The following is a 26,020-nucleotide window of genomic DNA, read 5'->3' as shown; positions in this document are numbered from 1 at the left end:
TTCAAGAGCAGTGAGTGGTTTTCTCTTTTCTTGTCAGTATTGTATGATTTAATATTGGTCTGTTGACTGCATTTACGCTTCAAGGCTTACAAAAACAGATCTTCTGTTTCAACACTTCGTTTGCCCTCTCTGTTTACACTCACTTAAGACAAACTATCTTTACATTAACACATCACCATGATGTGCATTTTGACCAAGAAATGCATTTGACCGCTCACGTCACATTACCGTGGGGTGTGAATGCACTATGCACAAATACAAGTGAGTGTTTGAAAGCATCTGTACAGAACTCTGGAGTTGAGTATCAACAATCTATCAATCTATTACCCTGGTGTTCTTACTGCCTTCATCTTTTAGATGCTGTCAGAGTTCAGAATAGAGAGTCGGCTCAATCACAGCTGCTGCAGTTCAGTACACTTTCATTTAATGTGGTCCTCTAATCAATCAGAACTCTTCCCAGAGCTTCAACTTTATGAGGAATAACCTTTATTTAATTCAAGAAAATGTTTGGAACTATATTAGCGCTCTACCCCCACTATCCTCCTCCATCTTTTCTCCAAAAGCCTTCTGCTCAGAGTTCTTTTTGTTCCTCCTGGGAAAATATTACAGAGACATTTTTGCCCTGTTTATACCTGGTATTAGGATGCGTTTTGGTCGACGAGGGAGTGTTTTATATAGACGAGGGAGATACACTTCTGTTCACACCTGGTGTTTTAACTCGTCTCTTTTGTCCACTTTTGACCACTTCTGTTCTTATTTCTTTGAGGGGAGGGTCTATGGGCAGGTTAATGTATGGGCTTTTTCATATCTTTCGATCTAATGGACAAAATAAGCTCACGCAATTTACAATTACAATTTACGGAAATGATGGAAAATTATACAGAGAGCAGCAGCTTTCGTTTCTGCTCTGATAGCCGCAAGACTACCTCGAACGCAGTTAGTGTGTGTTAGAAATCAGCAATGGTGAGAACATTGTGCTTGATACATTTTTTGTCTTCAAACCAAACTTGGGTCTTCAGCTGACAGTTTAAATCCTGTCTGGCTAGCGCTCTTCCCATATTTTTTTTTAATGCATTATGTCAGTAGGCGGTCAGTAGGTGGTCTTTTGTGGCTGTATGAATGCATTCGACCACAATACGAAAGCAGTCAGGTCTAATTCATTTTCGACTATCTCTGAATGTGGTCAAAAGTGGACAAGCTTAAAACGTTTTAGACCCTGTGTTCATCTGTATTTAGCGCTTGTGATCCGATTGACCGAAACACATCTTAATACCAGGTGTAAACAGCCTTTATTAATGTGTCATTTACACCATTGACCATCTAGCTCGCTGTCCTTGTTTACACAAATGGGTTGATGAGTCTTCATCAACCCATTTGTGGGTGTGCACTATTATTTTATTTATTTATTTATTTATTTTGTACAGTGCTGGATGGCCCAGTGACAAGCAGCATCTTAAGGGAATTCAAATTAAAGCATAGCGGCCCAGAGGTTTCTTTCCCATAACCCCTAATTACCTCAGCAGGCAGCAGCTAAAAAGACACCGCAACTGTCTGTCAACAGTTCTCATCTGATGTGGTGATTTGTACACGCCCGTACCCAATTGACCCTCCCGCTCCTCCTGACGATGGGACGGGCGCTCACCAGACGGCTTGTACCTCGGGGAACCGTGGGGGGCCAAGGGGCTGAGATAGAAACCTTAACAAGAGCCATGTTCCATCTGTTCATAAATGCTGTGCAGAGTGAGGGAAGAAGTGACTGTCTTTTTTTTTTATTCATTTATTTATATATTTTTCCGGCAGGAGGGAGGGGACGTGGGCGGAAGTGCCTGCCCAAGTGTCTGCCACTCCTATGGGACAGCTGTTCTCCGATTCTGCCCTGAAGTGCTGGATTATTTATGCTCTGTCCTACCCGTTATTATTTATGTATGGCGTATTTGCATATGCTAGACAGCACAGTGACAGGTCCTCAAGTAGCTCTCGGCGTATAGTCTAATGTGTACAGATTGAACGCAATAAGTGGGAGATGTCACATGAGCTCAAAATGAAACACTTCTCTGCGTAATGGCAGGCGAGGCTCACAGATTGTGTGGGAATATCACACCAGCTCTGTGCATCTGGGGAGATAAGAGACACTCTAGCCAACAAATCAAATGGAGACCCCATTACAGGACTCCACAATACGTTTTTTTTCTTTTTTTTTCTTCTCCTGGTGGTCCTGTCGGGCTGGTAGTTCAGATTTACACTTGCCTTCCAATTATTTTACTGGCATGGCACATTACTATTTTACATTTAAATGTTTTTAATTTTTTTTTTTTTTTTATACAAATAGTTCGTTTTTTTGTTAGGAATTGGAGCTACAAAATATATACGTTACGTTAAAATCTAAGCAAAGCACATATACAATACAAATTTCATGGTTCTGTCACCATAATAAAATAATTTTAATTTGGAATAAGATCATGAAAAGTGTTGTTTATGTATCACAAAGGCCTCGTTTACACTGCAGGTCTTGATTCCCAATTCTGATTTGTTGCTTATATCCGTTTTTTTTTTTTTACTGTCCGTTTACGTGTTCTTTCAACTGTGACCCATATCCGATTCATGTGTTTACACTTGACATACTATCTGAAACATCGCACATGCTTAAAGGGTTAAATTCTCTTGCACAGATGGATGAACGCAAAATACGCTTGATGCTAGCTCTGCGATATGCAAAGTTCGCCAAACATCACCATGATTCGAGGCGGAGGAGGACGAAAAGTGCCATCATAGCAGCCAGCGTATTTGCTTCAGTTATTGTGTGCAAGCATTTTGTGGCGGGCTTTAACAATGAGCAGTGGGTCCGAAATTTTAGGATGAGCAAGCCAACCTTTGATCTGTTGTGTCAACATTTGTCCACATTCCTCTTCTACGACGACACAACGTTTCGTAGGGCCATTCCGTCCCTTTGCACGTCCCTTTGCAGATGCGCGTTGGGGTTTCTCTCGTCATTAAACCGCGGAGACGTTGCCCAACGCCTCAGAAAATCAGATCTGCCTGTTTACATGACAGTCATATTGGCACATACAGTAGGCTATCTGATTTATATCTGATTTATTTCCACATATGAACGACGCCTGAAACCGATCTCGAAATATCCGAATGCATGCGTTTTTTTCATAAAACGCATCCGACCGGTGTCACATATGAGCAAAAAATCGGAAATTGGGTCACATTTCACTGACAGTGTAAACGAGGCCAAAGACATGCTACAACATCCATGCCTTTTAATGATTAAAGTCACCAACTCATCGTCCTCTGGACAATGAATATGTAATTTGGATAAGGGCCCAATTTTATAAGCATCACTCTAGCAGACCCCACAGCCGACAGCCCCACTTAAAATGAGGCAATCAAAAGGTTTTGCATTTATTGGACTTGCACTAGCTTGAATGCATGCCATTGAAGACCACAGTGACATCAGCACATGCTTGATGAACATGTTTGCTGTGATTCTTTATCAGTGTGGGTCAACAGAGGTGAAAGTCATTGAAACGTCGTCAAAATTAGCTCAAGGCCTCGTCACTTGAGGCAGGCTCAGATCTATCAGTTGCACGCTTGCAGCCTGTAGTCTAAGAAAATATTTATTCTCTGAATTATTAATGATGCAGCCACACAGGGAAACGATTTAGTCTTCTAAGACTCAGCCGATATGAATAAAGTGTAGTGAAACCAGTGTGTCATGTATTTATGTTTGCTTCCTGTTTTTTATTTATTTATATTTTTTTCTTTTTTTATCTTATTCTGAACCACGACTTCTGATTTACGTCATTGTTTTCTGGATCTTGCAGAGGTGATGATAAGCAGCTCTGTATATATAGTCAGCTTACCTCTTTTCTCTTGCTTTTGGCCAAGCGCCATGTCGTATAATTAAGTCATTATCATTCTTAAGTCTCCTACAGCAGTTAATTCTACCTTGCTGTTAGCAAGCAGTGAGGAACTCAAAAATAAATGGCCGTATTAATTTGATCAAACTCTGGAAAGACCGTAAGACCTGGATTATTTTTTTTTTTTTATTATTTTTTTTTTATAACAGAAATTCAATGTTGGCTTTTTGAGTCTTCTGGTTTCATTGACCTTTCGATTTATAATGAAACTTTAAAGGATGTCCGTTTTATGGTCAGTAAGTGGCTCATGAAACCGATTATTGAAGTTCATCTGTATAAAGTGAAGACTCATTTCTTACAGCAAAAAATATGGTGGTATGGTTTCAAACTTTGATAATAAACATAGCTTGACATTTTTATAACCACTTTTAAACATGTTCTTCTATATTCTTTTAGGGATTTTGCTTGCATCACATGACTATTCAGGGTTTTTCCTGGGTCAAACGGATGAACATGGTCATCCACACACAGTAAAATAACCATATTCACACTGTGAACTGCGAGCCCAGTACTGGCAATACATCCAAAATAAATGCTTAGAAACAGTTTAGAATATTAAAATCCTATTTATTCATGAAATAAAAGAAAATAGTGTCTGTCAGGACAGATCATAAAACAAAGTGTTTAGAACTCTTTTATACTTAAGCCATGTCGAATTCTGACTAACTTAAACGCTCCTGATTGGCCATTGCGTTCACATGCTCAACAGATATGTCTGTGATTTGCTGCAAAACACGCTGCAAATAGAAATCTTTGACGCTCTTCACAGAGCACTTACGCAAATGCTCATGGGAGCGTTTTAAAGCAGCCGGCTATCAGTGCCTGTATAGCAGAACGGCAGGTATTGTGTATCGTCACATTAAATTATCAATTTAATCTTTGGCGGGACAGTCAAGGTGAATGCATTTTGGTCATTATGAAGTTGTTTATTAAAAAATATTGGTTATATTGCATCCATTCATGTGTGTTGTGGTCATTTTACCAGAGTGCTACAATTTTATTGTCTGTAGGAGCAACAGGATGCTTAAAGTCAACACTAAGCCTCGGTTTCCCCCGTTTGTGTAGTTTGTTAGCTCGGGTAATGACAGTGCCAACAATGGCTTGCTCTTAGAATCGTAAACTGCAATCTGGCCTTTTCCCAGAGTGGACTCCAGATGTTACCACAGGTTGCTAACTGCCCTATAGCACATTGAGGGAAGGCAGATATTTGTTTGTTAACAGACCCTTAAAATGTGTTCGGTTTTCTTCAAAATGTGCGAATGGCTGGAATTACCTTAAATGTGTGACCGAAGTATCTCAAGCTGTCTTGATAACTTAGAAGCATATGGTGGCTATATGCAGCTCTCTTCTAAGCAACCTTCAGCTCAAGTGTTTTCTTGTACTAAAAGGATAATCCAGTAGCTTTTGATGTACATGCAGTATGTAGAATGCCAGTCATGAAAGAACAGGCTGATTTATTTCTCTCTCTCTCTCTCTCTCTCTCTCTCTCTCTCTCTCTCTCTCTCTCTCTCTCTCTCTCTCTCTCTCTCTCTCTAGGTAAGTGATGGTGAAATTTGGCTCTGTTCCTTGTCCAGGCATTGTATGCAGACCCTGTGCATGCCCCTGAGAAATGACCACTGAGATGATTCATTGGCAGGAGAGCTTTAAAAATGCCCTGACCCATCGCCACATGACAGGAAATGGCACTTGTGCCACAGCATGGTTCATCTTTGTCCCTCCTCCTCCTCCACATCTTTCTCTCTCTCCATCTCTCTGTTTTTTTTCCTTATTTTTTCTTCTTCTCATATGGATTATTTTAACAGACCATTTTAAGAATTTTTAAAATAAAGGAATTGACTGAGGGTATTGAGATTGAGCACATAAGTGAAAAACTCTCTTACTTGTATAGTACTTTTGTGTCTTGGTTTAAATCATGTAAATTTAATTGACTGCTTTGAGAAGATGCGTTACATGACAGTGATATAATACATATTTTTGCTTAATGTCTTGCACCTTAATGCTCACTGTTCAATCATAAACATACGAAAAATGATCTTTACTTAGTGTTACTGTACTGTAATAAGGCCTTCTAATGTATGTGTTTATAAAAGATAAATAAATAATAACTAAAAATTACAACAACACTATATCACATGCCCCATCACTATTTTTCATTTAAACATGACTTTCTTTACAAATAATTTAGTTTTTTAATTTGGAAAAAATTCTAGAAAAGTACACAACACAACATAACACAAAACCCACAACACACACACCACACACACCACACCTGCAACATACCAGCAACACGTGGAATATACATTTAATGTAGTACAGTATAATATTTTAAAAAGTATCTTCTCAAAGCAGCCAATTGAATTATATGGATGTCTGTTTTGTCAGAAAACAGGCATGTTTTTAATAGAAGAGGATATCGAGCTGTGACATTCAACCTGACAGTGTTCAAACCACTGATCAATTATAGACAAAGTTAAATTATGGGCAAACAATTCCAATGAAAAATCTATATTTAACACAGACATTGACTTTTTACTGTTTTTCAAGCATGAAATCATTATTCAGTATTCAGGGTGGTAGGGCTCGTCTAATGCTCTCACACAAAGCGTTGTGATCGCACACAAGTCCCCCGATTTGACCCGGTTTCACATGCATTTGTGTAGATCTTTTTTTACGACGCGCCTTCAGAACACAGACTTTAATCCGGTCGAGTCGTGTGGCTTAGCACTACCCCCACCTGCTCCCACCCGTTTTTCACTGTCTGCCGCACAGTTACTTTTTCAAAGCGCAGAAATGTTTATGCCAGAAAGATCAATCATGCAGGAACATTGTTTTTCTGATGTTTGAAGTGGTGGTAGTTTAGGGATGATGAATTCTAAAGCAACTCCGACCGAGCCTCGCTGCCATCTGATGCAACAGGATGTAACACGGTTGTTTTCTTTTAAACTTTTGTTTCCAATATCTGCGACACGCCTGAGCGCTCGTCTTTGGGCATCTGTTGTCAGCTGATCCCTCTGTCCAGGTGAGAATAAAGAGATTAAGTGTTGCATCAAGCAAGTTCGGAAGAATTAGCAAGGGGGCCTTGACATTGAAGTTTGTTCGGGCCTTAATCTCCTTGAGTTTCTTTCTGCAAGCCGTCGCTGTGCCGATTATGAGTCCCTAGTGGTCACTTGCAACATGCCATACTTGTTATTGAATTGTAGTTAGACTCAGTATCTTAAATATGGATTGTTGGGGGAGCCCTAGTGAATGTGCTTTTGTGTGGGTTTTCCAGATGACCCTTGGGATTTACAGACCATTGAACAGCACCTCATTGGGACATTATGTGCATTCTTGTGAAGAAACCTCAAAGACTTACTAGAAGTAATGTGCTCTTGTGAGCACTAATGAAAACTGTCTCGATCGGCTCACAGGGATATCTTTTATTGTCATTATACATGTGATATAATGGCTTATTAAGCCATGATTGAACAGACTTTTGACAGTCATGCAGTCATGCAGTTTTTTTCTTTAATCAGCCCTTTGAGTGTCAGTAGGGGCCGACAAGGGTGTTTTCCAACCGCTGAGTGTGTCTTGATTCATGAAGCAGGTGACTGTGACATGTTGCTACCTCTCAGATTTAGATTTTTAGTTTGACAGTGTGAAATCAGCTTTTATTCCTCACAAGTTAGCAGCTGTTTGAGGCTTTAAAATAAGGTTAATCATTATAATTTCGTTTTTCACAATGACATGTGCCATCCAGTTTTGAAAGTGTAAAGAGTGCTGTTTATTTTGTCAATTTAATGATGAGATAATAATAGTGTTCTTTTAATTAGAGAAGGCTTTTGACATAAGGAAATTCTGAAGCTCTACTTATTTAATTATTCATGTGCTGCTGTAGTAATGAAATTATCTTTCATTGTGTTGCAGAAAAGACCAATGTGATTCAAAAGGCATAAAGCATAGGTGTTACCTTTACCAGGTGTTTGATTGTGAAAGAGTATCTGTTTCATAAAAGCTGAAATATTATGATTGCAAATCTATTTAGTTAAAATCATGGAGGCTTGGAACAAGTTTTGGTATGGATTATCATTTAATGCTGATATTTTCAAATTCAAATGATATGTTTGCACTGTTCGTGCACAGTTGTGTACGGTACACAATATACAAGTTGTGCAAAACGGAAATAAATGGGCCACCTGTGCACAGTGGGTGAAGGTGAGGTGTGTGTGTGTGTGTGTGTGTAGGATGCTGGTCAGCAGCAAGAATTGTAGAGACCCTGATTTCTCACCCTTCTCTTCTCTGCATGACGAGTGGAGGTCGCCAGTCAAGAGCTTGGCTCCTGGAAGCTGCATTAACTATAGATCTGCCAGGTGAACATTTATACAGCTTGATTCAATTCAGCTGTACACATTGTTTCAGTGCTTGCACAGACATGCAGCTCCAGGCTTGACATATTCTCAGACCAGCACCTGTAAACAAACCCTTATGTATACAACAGATACAACATTCCTGAGAATGGCGTGAATAAAGGCAAAAAGTGTTACAAGATCTGTTACGTTGTATTACAGTTAGTTCCTTTAATCTGATTTGACATGAATGCTGATATTTAGTTTTGCTTGTTTGAAATTGCTTAGAAGATAGTTCACCCAAAAATTAAAAAGAGTGTAATTTACTCATGTCATTCCAAACAAGTATGACTGACTTCTGTGGAACACAAAAGGAGAGAGAAATTCATACAGGTTTGTCAACATGAGAGTGAGTAAATTACGTTTTTTTTTTTTTTTTTTTTTTTTTTTTTGACTGAACTATTTAAATACAGAATAAGGCAAGACCATGTCCTCCGTGGCCACACTGTAGGACACAGTCCGTCTCACGTAGGAGCTTCTTAATTATTTTTAAGCTCTTCCTGAGGGCTGACACATTGGCAGGGGTCAAACTGTGTGGCCAGGTGAAAATAAAGCAGCCATATTGCGCTCCTCTCTGCATCCTTCCTTCTGCTGCCTTGCACTGCAGGGTCAGTAATGGAGATTTGGGCAGCCCCCGCGGTTCCAGCCACCTGTGATATTCAGCCATGTCTCCTTCATCAAGGTGTTCAATGGTATTCCTCTTACTGAGTCACACGCAGCAGTTATATAACCGCAAACATAGCCAACTCGATGAAAAAATATAGCATCATCGAATCCCCAGGCTGGCGTGCCTAAAATAACATGCTCCGATGACATCAAAGATTGAACACCATGGTTGCCTTGAAGTTTCGTGTTTCTGGAGGGCCTAAATGCTGAAATGCATTTTTCTAAATCAGAATCGCATCCCTGCTGTTTGAAAGTGCAAACGAATGCTCCTGCACCACTCGAACAGACCCTGACATGTGCAAGTGGTCTTTCGTTTATTACCAAGGCAGTCTTTAAACTTTCAAAAGGGTAATAAGTTATGGAAGTGAGGCTAGTGACTGAACAGGGAGAATGAATTGCTCTCTTCTATATTATCAGGCTGTAAAAATGCTAAGTCTTACCAATTTGAGATTTTCCCAGATTGAGGTGCTCTTTAAAACATTTAACAGACTGTGGAATGAGCACAGCGCTGGACACAGCAGTTCTGAGTTTCTCTGAAGACGAAAAGATGACCTACGTCGAAACAAAATTTATTGCTGTCAAAGCCAATGGGATATTAAAGGGAACATTCATTAAACATGGCCACCATTGTTTCATGTCTTTTAGCAGCACAAGCAGCGCAGTGGAGCTCCAGACAGCTCTATCTCTCATTTCCATGTCGTTGACGTAGGTGACACGACATTTGCCGATGGAAGAGTCCGCACACAGCAGGCTCCTTCTTTACATCTGTCTTTGCACAAATGTACTCTGATGTGCTCGCTGGCATGAATATGCTTAAGCATTTTTCTTAGGCTAATCTACTTGACTCGCCCCTTGGAAGTCTTGACCAGCCTTCTGTGATAAACGCCAGGAGCTTTGGGGAGGACAGTGGCTATTTCTGACCTGTCAGGTCTGACCTGGTTTCTCCTGTCTTCATTTATTTCCCTCAAGCCCTCCTTCATCTCTGTCATCTTGTGCAAATTTTAACCTCCCCTGATGTATCGACTTCTCAGTTTATAGTACCCTAAAGGAGCATTTGTCTAGCAGCATCCACTTTTATTAGGACACGGGGATCAAACGTAGAGAATCATTTAGAACGCAGCGGATAACAAAAACAGACGCTGACACAAATTAATGTTTTGGGAATACGTTTTCAGAAGCAGTTTTCAAACGAAAGCGAAGCAACCAGCATATATGCACTCATCTCGGGGGGATACGGCCCAAATTTGTTTGAGGAGATGAAGTTGGTGGAAAAAAAGAAAGAAGGGAGCTATAATAATAAGCTGGTCATTTGTAATTGGTCTGGGGAGTTGTCTCAACATGTGCAAGCTTGTTTTAATCAGGACGCTGTCAGTCAAAACAGCACTAAAAGGCCTGTTAAGAGTCTTATGATTATGTGCCGTGAAGCAGATGGAGGGAAACAGCCATGCGGACAGTGCAGTGGGGTTGTTGCCCTTGCTAGGACAGCTGTTCGGTTTCATTTTAGACCGCTGTTTGTTTGCACTGATAAGATGGACCTTGTTCTGTCCACAGCTTAAAAAAAATGATTTGGGCAAATCAGGCAAAAAAAAAAAAAAGCCTCACGGGAGGCCCTGACAACATTGATTTATTGATTTGCTTGTGAAAAAAAAGGTTTTGAGTCACCTGCAGGCTTAGAATCATATTAATGCACTAAACAGAGTCAAACCATTCTAGTGAGGTAATTTAGGAATATGAAAGAGAACATTTTATTCACTTTCTTATTAGATTTTGCACCAAACGCAAATCCGTGACCTACTCATTTATTTGGCAAAAATTTGGATGTGTTGAATCAGCAAATCTGTGTGTGTTGACAATGTTGTCCCTGAAGATATTAAGTAGCCTAATTCTGTTGCATATGGCCAGGTCACATGTACAATATTCCCATAAGTCTTTTTTTTTTACCAAAAATGGTGTGCTAAGAGACCTTTATGATAAAGGTTCCCTAGATGTAGGGGGTTGATGATACGAATGAAATATAAATATCATGTTAATGTGTGTTATATTAAGCCTGTTATTAAGAGTTTAAGAGTAAATGCATATGTATGCTTTTTCATTAGTTTTATTAAAAATCTTATCTTTTCATTTACATCCATTAAGTTAAAAAAAGAAGCTAAAATAATAGTTGTTTTTTGGATATCATTATTAATAACAATGAAAAGTCAGAAATCAGTTTACAAAAACTTCACTGAAAAAGTAAATGAGACACCAGAGAGACAGTTGAACTCAAACTATGATGCTATAGCATCATACTGGCCTGTTTAAAGCTCTTTGAAGCTATAAACTGAAAATACAATCAGAGGTCATTGGACACATATTCAGCTGTAGCTGTGAGTCACTAGTGTTTTCTGTTAGCTGCTGTAATGACCTATACATTTAATATGAGGTGTCTGTTGCTAAACATTGGTGTCCATGGCCTTATCTCATCTCCAGCGGGTCTAACCACAGGTCTGGTGCTAATGTTTATTACTCCCTCATAATGGTATCAATCGCCACTGTGCTCCAGGGATCTAGGAACACAGTTTATAGAGTTGTTTGTGATGTTGGTTATCAGAGGTACAGAGGAATCCGTCATTTCCCATTAGGCATCAGCATCAGCACGGCTGATTTGCATGCACGATTGTGATGGGACTTGTGAGTGATGGGTATGTCATGTTATGTTCAATTAAAATTACAAGTATTATTGGGGGGAAAAAAACAGGCAAAAAAAAAAAAACACATTGACAATTGTCATTTTCACCATAAGTCAAATTCCACTCTTCTGAATCCAGTTTGCTGCCCTGGACATACAAAACACATGAGAATATAGGCTAACATCACATTTCTATTGATTTTTAGTGCTATCTCATTCTCTACAACTTTAGCAGGACCTAAATGTGGACATTAGCTGTTTAAACTTTAGTGGTTCTCATTAGCATGTGTCGGTAGTATTTACAGCATTTCATGTCTCAGTGGAGCCCCAGTGGGAATGGAGAACATTTGTGGTAGCAGTTTTGGATCTTTCTGCAGTGGTTAATGGACTGCTGTCAAACACTGGTGCCATCAATGAGACAGGCACCATAAATCGCTGCCTCACTTCGGGCCCTGGTGTGTGCAAGGGCGAGGCTTGAGCCCTTCTGTTTGTTGGGCAATTAGCATGGAAACAGCTGAGCGTAAAAGCTGGGCACCAGAGGCCCCACTCAGCCACCAGAGCCTTTCCTCATCACTGCGTATGCATCTCTGTTCTGTCTCACAGATGGAGAGCAAGTGCCCCTAATGCACCACAGTCTGCTTTCATTTGGGCCCGGAAGAGTGTGCGCTCTCCAGCTAATTGAACGGCATGCATGGTAACCTGGCGGTGCCAAAATCTCAGCCAGATTGCTGGTGTCATGTTTTAGCTGAGCTCTCTTACTCAGGATGGGTCAGGATGGTCAACTAGTCGTCCAACAGACAGGTAGTCAGCTAGTTCATCTAGATTTTTTCTAGATTTTTTTCATCTTAGATTTTTGCTATTTTTAGCAGCAGCATGTACTAGGGGTGGGCGATGCACGGTAGACACAATTAACCAGTATAAATTTGTCAACCGGTAGAGATTTTGGACCATCGTCTCTATCACAATTACGCTTGTGACGTTGCTGTGATGCGCCGTCACAAAAGCGTATGTTTTTAAGCATTTTTACGATTTTAAACCTTTGACACAATTAGCAGTGAAAGACAACTCATTTCAGTATATGTGCACGCTCATTGAGAGTTGCGCAACATAGAGCCGAGTTCAGCCTAATTGGGCTTGAACGGTTAAAGACACATGCTTATGTGTCAAAGTGACCATTTATTTGTAAGTAAACAGAGTAATTTATGAAAAAATAACCATATTGTGATGTATATCGTTATCGTGAATGTTACGTCCACATGTATACTTGGCGTCTAGGGGTTATGGGACGTAACACACAAAAAATATAGAACCAATAGAATGTTGTTAAAAGTAAGATACTTTACTCTAAGAAAATGTGATGTGTGAAATTAAGAAACAGGCAGAGACCAAATAACTGAATTCGTATTTGCTTTTAGTAAGTAAATAGTTTGATTTAACAAAACACCCAATAATACAATAAACACTGAACCAAATATACATTCAAAACAGTGAATATCTATTTACAAATTAAATACAAACGTAAAACATTAACGATAACAAAGTGAGGGACAAGAGCGATGCTAAAGAAAAGAAATAAAACAAACACGTTACCTAAATCCCAGCACAAACACTAAACTTAGTTAAAGAAAACAGGAAAGAAAATATCTTCAGCGTAGAATGCCACTAACTACGCTACCTAATAAACATAAATACATGAATTGGCACCCGTTCATAACCTAGTGTGTTTAAATAACTTTACGTGATGTGAGATGTAAATCATGTGACATACTAACCTGGTCCCATCACTGTATCGGAGAAGGACTTGAATAAGCTCTGGTAAATCAAGAGTTGAATCACAGCATAAACGCGGTAAAACAGCGTTATCAATAGTAAAGTTCCAACAGTAGAAAACTCTAACACACAATAACTCTAAATAGAAAAACTAAGCAGGAGCAAGCAAGAGCATACAACAGCAAATGCAGTAAAGCAAACAAAGGAGAAACAAAACGCCCTCCCGTGCTCGTGTCATATCCGGGTCTTTATACGCGTCCACTAGAGTCTGATTGGTTCTCGGGGTGGCAGGTGGACCCGATGACTGGCAGTAACACCATCCGATCACAGGACCTGTGAGATGAAATAGCGAAGAGAGAGAGAGAGAAAAAAAAAAAACTTTCCCAAAACAATACAGGATGTAACAGTGAAATAAAATTACTCGTATCGTGATAAGATTTTGGTCAAATTGCCCACCCCTAGCATGCACCTTAAAACCTTCTCTGGTGCACGAAAATTAGAATATGGATGGATGGATGGATAGATGCTTTCTTGAGACAAATGTCAATGGCTTTCTCAAAGTTGAACACACCAAGTCACTCATGTTCCAGTGTGTAGTCTGCAATAAAGGGTGTTTTTCCACAGCTTGTGTATTGTGGATCTCCATCCGATTGCACTCTTTCAAAATCCATGCAGGCAAACTGCATTGTTCTGCCATCCTTTTGATTTCTTCCTCGCCCCTTAGGTCTTTGAAAGTTCATATCTGTCAGTCAGTCTATTAGGCTTCCCTTGGTTCTATAATGACTCCCAGTGTTCTCAGATCCAGGGATGGTGATGGAAGGGCTGATAGCAACAGTGCTTCGTCTCGGCAAGTACAAAAGGCATTTGACTTCCATTGTGCTTGTCCTAGGCTCTCTCTGTCTAAACTGTGGCAACAAAGATAGGTAGGGATGTTTATTCTTTGCAGAGTGTGATTGCTCACCCTTTGTGAGAATAGATGGAGAAAAAGACATTACCTGTGTTGAGGCACCTGGCCAGAATTTCAAAAAGGCTTGAGGGACACCTATCAGGAATTTTGTCGATGGATTTCACTAGTCACGATAGTGTATCAGTGTGAATACCATTGAAAGAGATGCGTTTGCAGTATTGGTAATATGTAGAGTATTCCAAGAGTCTTTGACTTTTTTCAGGCCAAGTGCTTGAGTATCATGAATTGGTATCAGTACTCAAATTGGTACACCCCCTTCTGTCCCGCTGTGGACCATGTAACTAATTTTATTCTAGAAACAAAGTCAGACTTGATGGATTAATTTACTTTTCTTTTCTTTTTTTATATATATAGATATACAATTTAAAAAGTAAAACAATCAAATTATTCATGCACTGTATGTATTTATTTTGTATTTATAATAATAATAATAATAATAATAATAATAATAATCTTTCATAATTAAGATTGTTTAAAAGATTATCAGTTGGTACTAGAAATCGGGATTGGTATCAACTACTGAAAATGTTGGTATTGTGACAGTAGTGTTTTAATAACTGTTTGATCAGTGGCGCATGTAACATTTACGAGATCATTAAGTTTCACTTTGTATGATTTGAATGGAATGTGTATAAATTGATCTGAAGAGCCCTTGTGTTAATTTATGACTGTTTGTTCACATTAACATTGAAAATGACTTTGATTTGGCTGTTAAAATGGATGAACTTTAGAGCTCAAGATTTTTATGGGGTTTCTAGATGCCATCCGCGGTTCCTTTGGTACCTCATGCAGAAAATGTCTCAAGCAAAGCTGCATAAATACCGAAGCTTGCAGCAAACTCCTTCACACACAATTAAGAGCCTTTTTGGCTGAGAAGAATGTGAGATAGTGTGAGACACAGAGGGGGGATGCTCAAGGTGGATGGGCGGTTCAGAGAACCTTATTTGAGAAAATGGAAAGTGGCGACGAAGAGGGATGCGCTTTCACAGATGCACCTCCTGTTTTATTATTGATAGGATTATGACTTGGTGACTACAAGGTTGGCCCATTAGTGCATGCAGAAAGCCCTTGAAAGGACTGGGGCCCTGAGTGATTGACTTGGAAACACAATCGACTCTTGGGTCCAGATGCCAGACCCAATGTCATTATTAATGACTACTGCTAAAAGGGTCAACCAGCCACGAACTTTGACTTTTGGCTAATGATCGTATGTTTTGTTTTGTAACAAGGATACTACATGAAGGTAGAAGGAGCAAAAACAAAGGCAGCTCAGTCATTTCCTCTAAGTCATCATGGATAGGAGATAAACAGAAGGCTTTTGAATCTTGCCTAAAAATGGCTTCAACTATTTGTGACCCATGCTGGCAAAGGAGTCAGAATGCACACTGGATAATTTCGAGCTACATGCAAAGCAAGTGAAAAATGTTGATTTTGGTCGATTTTGAGGTTTTCAGAAAAATGAGTTCATTAAGCCCTTGTCTAGCGATCACAATGCTCCAAATAGCAATGAAACATCTAAAAGTATCTTTATTTGTACGTTTTCCGAGAGGAATACCTTTCCTTTGTCCATGAAAAATGATGTTACTCGCGCTGACTGACAGATCCGATGCGTTCGCATAAAGATGCAATCCCAATATACACAGAATTACAGTATTCAAAATATCTGTCTTGGAGAGTATTCACACAAACATTATCTGTTATGTCTTATGTGAATGTTTGGTTAACTGTTGGGGAAAAACATCTGATGTGTAACATTATATTAGATCTGTGAGGTACAGTAGCTGTCTGTTTCATTCATTAATCGATAATCTGGTATCATGGAAAAAAAGTTTAATGTATATTTAATTTGTCCTATTGATATATAGGAAATATTTATTTTTGACTTCATGTGTGCCAAATTTGGTGTTATTACCAGGGATTTTAAGGTATGGTTGCTATTTGAACCTTCAGAAAACTTGAACTCGATTTTTCTCAATTGACTTGCTATCAACTTCAAATAGACATAACTTAGTAATTTTTTTGTCTGATTCTAACAAATCATACATCAATTTGAAGTTGGTTTTTTTTGAGAGAATAATAGTAAAAAATAACTAACTGATTTGTGAAAATTTGCTCATTGCGACTCATTTTGCTAGCCCGGGTCACTTTTTTTTTTGAGGAGATAAACACCATTTACCAGTTTCATGATAGTGATTTTATTCAAATTTAAGAACAAGGCATTTATTTAGTCCTTCCATTTCAGTAATATGGAAATTAAAAAATATATTTATTGTGGTATTTTTTTTTTTTTTTTTTTCTGTATTTTAGTGTGAGTCAGCCAGATGGTGGTGATCAGGTTTTACACTGTCAAAAAGCAAACAATGTCAATTATTGTGTATGTTTACATTACATATAGGAAATTATTACATATTGGGGAATCAGTTTATTAATATCATATTGGTTATTGGCTGATATTCAAGAGTATTTTACTTTTATTTTATCTGAGAAGAATTATTAGATAAAAATTGTCCAATATTCCATATTTAATTGTGCTTGTTCATTTCCCCTATTTTTTACATTTAGATTGCCTTTGCCATCATCTACTGCTCATTTAAAGTTAAAAATCTTTCAAAACAGTAATACTTTAATTACTTAACTCTTAAATGTAATCTTAAGCTAAAAGATTAAATCAGATTAAACAAAACATTATTGCAACTATGTATGATAATTATGCAGGGAGACCAGAAACGCACAATAACAGATATATCATTAAATACGAATGAAGCAAAAAAAGAATGTTGTGATGCCTGAATTCATTTGTAGCATTTAAAATGATTGATTTTTTTAATTTATTTTTTTATTAAAAATCTACCTTTTTTGTCTAAATCAGAGATAAATAAATGTCAGTTTTGACCGTAAAATGAAAATAATTATCACTTTGTTGGTATCGTCCAAAATGTTAATGTTGGTGCATCCCTAAGCATACTATTTATGAATACCAAGTCACATCAATGTTTAATAAAATTTGCTTGCATGTTGTTCATTGCTTCACTAATAATTACTTTCATAATAACGGGCACATTGTGTTTGTATTTTATTTGTTACTACTAGCTGTAATTTGACTTATTAAAAGTAACTTTTATCCACTGATGTTGTTACTTTAGAGAAAAATACACTATTTGATCATGTCATTCAACCCTCTCGGGTCTGAGGTGTTTTCTGGGCCCCGGAGGTGTTCTGACATGCTCTGACTTTTGTGCTTATTTCTGATACTTGTAACATGTTCATGGCTAAAGTCTTAATACACTGTATTCAGCACAAACTCTGCTACAATAATATGTCAGCAGCATACAGGTTTAGTTGAATTTCTTTAATGTTAATTGTCTTGTTTGAATTAGAGAGACACTGGCTTCTTTGCCACTTTGGAGAAAACACCCTTTCTGTTTGCATATTTAGCTTCCACATTTAAAAGCTGGCCAGACCTCTGCCACCTACTGTAAAGCTTGTGTTCAGCACTGTTCTGATCACCAGTAACATGCTCATTACCACTATGAAATAAATCTATCTCAGGAAATGAGAATGCCTCTGGGATTGGGTTGGGAATGGACCTGCCTGCTGGCCCTTCTGTTTTTCTGTTCATCTGTGCATTTATTTATTTTTTATATAATTTGAAGTGAATTTATTTTTAGGATCTAGTGTAGATGTAGCTTTGTAGGTGGAGCGGCTTCTGTGTGCTCATGGTGTTGCGTAACTCTGTTTGAGATGCTAGCCAAAATGTTAGTGTGGCGGCCTTGTTATATCATAGATCATGTCTGAGACAAGGCTCCAAAAATGAGGTTACATGACCATTGAAGATTCATTCTACTACAATCACTTAGGCACTCTTATTGTTAATCATCTCAGAATTAAATACATCATCACTGCTGAATTTTATTTATTTTTTATTTTTTATTTTTTTTGGCCAGTATTTCAGATTTTCATTTTCATTTCATTTTATAGCAGCCACCTAGCAATGGCCTTAAAAACACTCAGTCAGAACACCATAGTCAGTTCATCAGTCTATGTATTTCTCTATAAATGAAATCCAGATGTAAAATCAAACCTTGCTCAGTTTGAGTTCATTTGAAGTATCAGCCAGCAGGGGGATTTGGGGATCTGGTTCAAGGGATGACAGGTGAACCTGGACAAAGGTACATAGTAGCTCTGTCTCCACATGACTCAATGGATTCTCTTTGTTCCAGGCCTGCAGGGTTCTTGCTACTGATCCTGGTTCAGAGTTAATCATACGTTTTGTAATTCCTTCCTCTCAAATGTATATTAAATGCTGCCACGAGCATCTTTCTGTTCTTTCTTCCTCCAACTATTACCTATGTTTGAAACGGGCCTTGAGTAGATATGAAATGCAAAACCATGCACTCTTTAACACTGCTAGATGACACCAGTGCTTACAGTACGCAGCTTTCCTGTGCAGTGAGTTACTTAAAATTAGAGAATATTTAGCTTTGGCATTCCTTTTAAATGTCTTAAAATCATCATACTTTTTTAAATTTTATTTTTGTGTGTGGATGTTTATAGTAATGGCATTTTGAGCCATTTCCTATAACATGTCTTTTGTGTCTCTGGACTTCCTCTGCAGCAGCCACAGCAGCTAAATAGTTGGATGTTTAGGCGTATGTTCCACGTGTCAAAATAACCTGTTTTTCTCCCCTTTGCTCTGCTAAAACTTCATCTGAATGTGGGGGTATCTCATTTTTGACTCCATCTGCAAGTATAACAGGCCTAATGAATCCCCCCATAGACCATAAAGATGATTGATGGGTGAGACAGTTTAGCATGCGAGGATGGAGATGGGAGAACAGACACGGTGATAATGAGAGAATTGCACCGAGCTCATTACCCCCCCACTCCTCCTCAGCCTTCCTGCAGAGCCGAGGCCTCCTGGTTAAATTGCACCTCTGCAGGTGCATCAACAAGAAACTGATTGAAATGCATTTTGACTACTTTCACCATTCAGATGAGAGAGGGAGTGTGTTCTTGTCAAATTTTCCCTCATTTGCTAATATTTATGCCACGCTTCAAATCTCCAATGAAGTTTTGGACTGTCGTTGCATGTGATAAACTGGTGTTATTTTTATGCAATAGCTTTAGTTTTCCGGAAGTTAGTTTGTAAAAATATATATATATATATAATATATATTATCCTGTTGGTGTGTAAGATCTCCACTCTCTGATCCAAAGTTATGTAGGTTGGTTGATTGATTTACTTATCCTTTGTTATTGGCATCAATTTAAATTGGATATGTAATTGTGCAAGTTCTTTTCAATTTAATTTATGTATTTAAATGACCTTTGCTGTTAAATAATGTTCAATGCTATACACTAATAATTTAATAATACTGTTAAATATAATCTTTAGCAAAATTCAAAATAAATATCCATGCTGTGATGCTTAAATTCATATGTATAGCGTTTAAAAAAAAAAATGTTTTAGTGCTTAATGTTTTAATTTGAGACAAAATAATGTAGAATTTTAATATTTATAAAATATACATTTTAATGTATCTGTTAATGGTTTTTAAATCAAATTATATATAACATTTTATGTTATATTAAATAATTACTACAGCTTATTTTCCAGAATTTTAATATTGGTGTATATCTTTATTTCTTCATTGGACAGGCCTGAGATTCCTGCTTGAATTTATCATTGTTTTATGATTTTTAAGGCCAGTTACATAAACATAAAGTGAACAGAAATGCATAATATAATATATTTGCATAATATATTTTTATTTGTTTGTTTATTTATTTAAGGGATGAGCTCACTCACAGGTTCATTTAAATTAACAAATTAAAATGTGCAAAATTAGGGATGTCCAAACTCTCCATTTTGACTATCTGCATGAGTTTTTTTGTTCCTTTCATTTTTTATTTTTTTTTATTTTTTTTTATGTCATGTTGTCCCAAAATGAGTTAATTGCAGATGGGATGTTTGGCTTACAGTGAAAGATGACAGGAGGTCTCTGATGGTTGATGGATTTGTGTGTCTGTTTATTTAGTCGTGGAAGCGTTTATCTATTAATTCCTTAGGCATTGAAGCTTGCTTTAATTCTTTAATGACTGCACAGTACCACACACTGACAGTAAACAGCCTTTCAAAGTTCTCTAAATGGCGGGTAAACAATGTGCCACCTGAGCCGCAGTGATGCGCTTTAAAAAGAGCTTCTGGGAGGCCATTACTCATTGAAAATAGGCCATCATGCATCAGTTGGAGTGTTTCTCACATTTGTGCATAAAGGTCAGTAATTGAAATATCAGAATGTATTTTAACCATCAGTAAAAAAAAAATCCAAGGCATATGGCCTTTCAAACTCTTGAAGACGTGGACAAATCAAGCCTTGGACCTTGAAACTGTAAAATACTTTTTTTCTTTTTCTTTTCTTCTTTTTTTGTGAAAGTGTGAAATTATGTTTTGTATTTATGGCCTTGGTGTAAAATGTATCATTTTTCTTTCTGTTTGACAGATTATGAATTGTATATTTAAAAAAACAAAAACAATTTGAAAACTATTTTTAATTAAACTCAAATTTCAGTCTTTTTTCAGATACATTTTCTAGATTTTTTTTTAAAAGTAGTAAATAAACCGAGCTTTAATCTGGCAGGTTCAAGGTTTGAACCGCAGAAAAGATGGTTTGTAAACTACCATTTAAACAAGGTTGTTCTAGGGTTGTTTTGTCTTTGCAATAAGTTCTGTAAATGACTAATATCTTATGTCCAATTTGTGGTTCTCATTCACATCCACTTATATCTGAGTGAATCGAGTTTCCTTTCATTAACCAGCTACGTTTGTTTATCTGCCGCTGTTCGCAAGGACACCCCAGAACAAAAACTGCCAGCTTTGCCTTAAATCCAGAGGGGATGTGAACTGTTTATAAACCTTGTATACCTTGAATCCTGAGCAGTTAAGCTTGTTTTCCCCTTGTCTGGGTCTCTCCTGGTGTGCACAAGGTCCTGCCTAGAAGGGTGGAGATAGTTGCCTTATAATCTGACTGTGATGGTTTAGTGTAGATGGCAGGCTGACAACACTCAGACTAGAAGGAATACTCTGTCTTTTCCTCAGGCTTCCTGGGTGCATAAAATTCTCGAAAATTGCTGTTTGTTGAGGTGATTCTCCATATCGCTCGCTCGAGGTACAACATATTAAGCGAGCATACACCCAGAGCGTACGCACATCATTTAAATAAAAGGTGTGATTTTTCTCTGTTGTAGTTAAGACGTCAGAGGTTTGGCTTGAGCGCTGTAGAACAGGCCTCGGAATCTCCTGATCAAAGAGAGCTTGATGGTGGACCCATGGGATAAGTCAATCGTGCCTCTCAGCGTGCGTGACTAAACCGAAGATCTTGTGACTGCAAGTCATGATAGTGTTACCTTTTAAAATCTACCATTCTCTTGTGAAAGCTAGTAAATGACTAAGGGCCAAAACTTCTCCAATCAAATCTGTTCTGCGAGGCATGACTAAAAGCTTCTCATATTCAACTGGAGGAGGAAGGTAAAGGAGGGGAAAACGTTTCCATGAAACAGCAGAAACTTCATTACTGCAGTTTCAGATGTAGTTCACAGTAAGTTTTTTTTTATTTTATTTTATTTTTATTTTTTTTGAGGAAGAAAAAAATATTTTTAGACAATTTGCTGAATTGTGTGCATTTGTATTGGGTTGGGTGCCATGAAATAGTGTGAAGTCTAAAGTGGAGTGAAAACAGCATTTAAATGAAAATTATTCTGTGTGGCCATGCACACACTGTAGATAAATAAGATGTATAGATTTATAAAATAACAGTTTAGTTATTTATGGGGTGATAACTGATTCTACAACCAAAATAACTCTTGAAATATAATTTCGTGTTAAAGGTATAGCGGAGGATGTTTTACTTCCTGGTGGGTAACCTATACTATTGGTCCTCCTAATTGTCAATCATTCTGGTGAATCAATCAAACTTTTCAAAAAGTGGAGAGGGCGGGTCTTATCTAAAATTTGGAAAGATCCTCCGCTATACCTTTAATTACTACAGTTAAGTACTACAGAAGTGAAATTTAGCTGATAATGCAGCAGGGTGTCGTTCAAAATTGAATTGAGAAAGCCTTGCAAATTCTAATTTAATTCCTATATTTACATAAATATTAAAGTATTTATATAGTTCTTAATATAAAATATTATTAAAGAGTATAAAATATTGATCAGATACATTATTTCTATGGTAAGTTTTGATGTTACTGTCATAAATGTAAAAATGATAAAAGGAAATCTTATAATTATGATGTTATTCCAAAAATGTATAGAGATTTCTAAAACCACATTCTGTTTTGAAGTAAGCTTTTTTTAAGACCTTACAGATCCACACATTTAAAGCCACAGTCTCTCGTATCTTCCGTGGTAGAAGAAACTCCTCAGACCGGATGAAAGGAGGGGGGAAAAACAGAGAGCTATCCATCAACGGCACAATCGGAGACTGGGATCCTCCGTTAAGATTAGGAGTGTTTAGAAAGATGGATAGCCATTGTCACTGCTCAGCATCATCCCAAAAGTCTTAAATGAAATCTAAAGATTCTCAGCGGTGCCTGGAATTACCTCTGTAATAACTGCAATAAGGCCATGGCTAAGCTGAGTTCAAGGGTGATTAAAGTGCCAGCTAGCCTATGTTATTATTACGGATTGTAAATGTTATCCTGCCCTAACCTCTTAGCTCCCGTGTGTGCATGTGTGTGAGCATGTGTTTGTTTACTGGGGGAGATGAGTGTTTAAATCTGTGAAACTGATCTCGGTGGATGTGATGGAGGAGTCTGAAGCATGCATAATGTACAACAATGGCAGTGCTGCATCTTTTTTTGTCTTCTTTTTTTTTTTTCTAGCCGGAAGTGTGAAAGACTGCTGACTGTAAGGAAGTTTGAGACACGTAGTGTAGATTTACATCTTTTAGAGTCAAAGAGTCAAATAAGCTTGACGAATTGGCCTTTTTTATAGTCTTAAAAAGCTTTATGGAGCTGAAGCCTAGAGGTTATCTCACGCTTTTCAGACACATTGAGTCTTGGTGCTTATATTGAACCAGGCTGGTTGTGCTCTGATCACATTCACTACTGTCTATCAGTATAACAGTGAAGAATAAAGTTGGTGAAATAATTGTTATAATTGTTAAACATTGTCTTCTGACTGGAAACCATTTTGAAAAATTCAAACCTGAACTTTGAGAAGAAACAAGGGTTGTGGTTTTTTTTTTTCTAGTTTTTTTGGTGAAAGCATGAAAAGTCACATGCTGACGTGAAGATCTCAAGGGGCAGATGCAATTCTGAGCGTGCCTGTAAAAGGTGCTCTCTTTCACTCTGTGCTGATGCTTTCATCAGGAAGTAATGAAAACTTGCGTCTTTTCATCTGCTTTTAATTCACTGTCGCACAAATAAGCCGTGCTGGCACAGAAGCAGCTTCTATTTCTTTCTTTTTCTCTTTTTTTTTTACTATGTATCCAGCTCTGTCATGTTGACAAGAACTAGATAGATGACTTTACAGTTCAAGGATGCTTTAAATGAAAATTTAGGAGCATGGCTGCAATATGTGAGAAAACAGATGTGGGAATTTTGGTCTGATCTTATTTGAGTTTTGTAGTATGGGTTATGTTTCCCTCCTCCCTCCTAGACCACTGAAAGACAGTTTGCGGTATTGCCTGTTCTCATGCATAGCTATTGGCCTCAGCATGGGAAAAAAGAAAACAAAGCTGCTGTAGTTGACTTTGAGAAGTTGACCTTAGATGGAATGCTTGTTGTCGCCATGTTTGCAGTCAATTCATTTCACCAACAAAACTTATTTTGTGCATGCTGAGGCTGGTTGAATATTTGTGCAAAGCATGCTGTGTTTGAAAATACTTTGCCCAGCGCAGTTACTTTAAGACTGGCCTTTTTTTAAGCAGCTAGTAATTTTCTTCAAAGTCAACATAGTCTATAACTATAACTTAAAAAAAAAAAAAAAAAAAAATTCTAAATTCGCTTTGTCTCTGAAACAACTTTCCTTTTTTAATCTTTCTTTAATCTTCTCCAGCAGGGTGTTTTTGTGCAAACTACAAATCACACAGCACATAATTCTGAAATATGAATTTGTAGGGTATGACACAAATTTTTTTTAGGATATGAATTAATGTTGAAATTTTGAAATTTGTCATTTATGTGTGTGACAATTGTGTGTTAGCAGTATGTGTGCGTATACTTTATTTGTTTTATTTATTGTGGTGAATCAATGTTCACAAACAAATAAATTCCTGGTCCATAAAATCAGGAAGTTTAAAGTTCTGCCTTACAGTTTTTCTTTGCTGATTAATGATGCCTTGGGGTACAGGTCACCATCATTCCCATCGAATTTGTGTGAAGTTGTGAAATCTTTTGCTTGCATAATCGCAACTCCTGCAACCAAAGGCAAGTAAACAAGAAAAGTCACCCCATAAATCAACATAACTCATTAAAAATCCACACCCAAGCCAGGGCCTTGCTTACCTCTCCCATGATGCACTTTGCATATGCCGTCCAAGACCTTTTCATGACAGGTAATGAAAATAGCCTATTTGTTAAACCTCCTCGGTTTAAGTGCATTAAATCTTCCTTAATGTGCTTTTCTCAATGAAGCCCTGAGTCCATTAAGAGCTGAAGACCGATTTGATGGTTTAGAGGGAATGAGAAAGGGCAGGCAATGGACTAACATTCCCTAGTCCAGCAGAAACACCGGCTCCTGTCATGAAAGCAGAGCCAATTTGGAGGCTCTGCAGCAAACCGGGCCTCGTGGGTAGCCAGCTCAGCGGCAGACAGTAGCTGTCAGCACAGCACATCAAAAAGGCACTCGGGCCAGTTTTATTTCAAATGAGAATCAATGCCATTCTGACGGACACAATTAGTGTCATCTCCGTGTCGAGTTCCTCAAATTACTGGTGGCCTTTAAGCCCCGGGCCTGTACCCCTACACAACGGCCTAATTACTCATTAGCCACACTGTCTTTCGTTTTAGAAGCCCCACTCATTGCTCGGGAGCTTTCATCTATTTTGGAGGGAGGCTGTCGTTGATCGTTAGCACTGCTGTGAAGCTCTATTACCTTTATGTCAATGATAAATAGATGAGAAGCTGTGGCCAAGTGCACAGTCTTTCAATATTCTGGGGTGTCAAGGGTCGCACTTTCTTTGTCTACTTATTTAATTTGCTGCCCAGAGTAAGCCTTGATTAATGCCTTTGCCTGCCTTGATTTCGTATACATATGCAGGCGAGCATGCATGCATATTTGTGTTCTCCTCTTTAAGGGCAGTTTGATTAAGTTTGATTGTAATTGAAGGGCTTTTATTGTTCTCATTTATGAGAAGAGGCACTGGAAGCTGCGTGGTGATCATCGCTATATCCGTACTGATTCGTACGGCCATAAGAGAGCCTGCTATTTTTTAAGAGCCGGCTCTGAGTAGTCATTGTTTTTGTTGCGAGCATGCTAATAGCCGATCTGGGCCGAACACATTTTTTGGGTGCTGATTGTATTTCTGCTTCATTCATTTGGACTAGAAATTATGATGTTCTTAATGAATGGAGCATGTGAATACAAAGTCACTCATTGCAATTGCTCTTTTGAACATTAAATGCTTTTGAA

At 38.0% G+C, this 26,020-nt stretch overlaps 1 protein-coding gene and 1 long non-coding RNA gene across 4 annotated transcripts in view; one reads left to right on the top strand and one right to left on the bottom strand.

Moving 5' to 3' along the window:
- cadm1a (cell adhesion molecule 1a) overlaps nt 1–26,020 on the top strand; it is a 269,832-nt gene that overhangs the window by 54,546 nt on the left and 189,266 nt on the right. The window lies entirely within an intron of this gene.
- On the bottom strand, nt 15,437–24,506 carry LOC309477754. Its single transcript, XR_014198694.1, has 2 exons — nt 22,439–24,506; nt 15,437–22,221 (listed from the first exon to the last, which is right to left on the bottom strand). It is a non-coding gene; the product is annotated as an uncharacterized lncRNA (long non-coding RNA).

The sequence above is a fragment of the Leuciscus leuciscus genome (genome assembly GCF_965113295.1).
Source record: "Leuciscus leuciscus genome assembly, chromosome: 16".
Classification (NCBI taxonomy): domain Eukaryota; kingdom Metazoa; phylum Chordata; class Actinopteri; order Cypriniformes; family Leuciscidae; genus Leuciscus; species Leuciscus leuciscus.
This window is presented reverse-complemented; position numbering and strand designations above follow the sequence as displayed.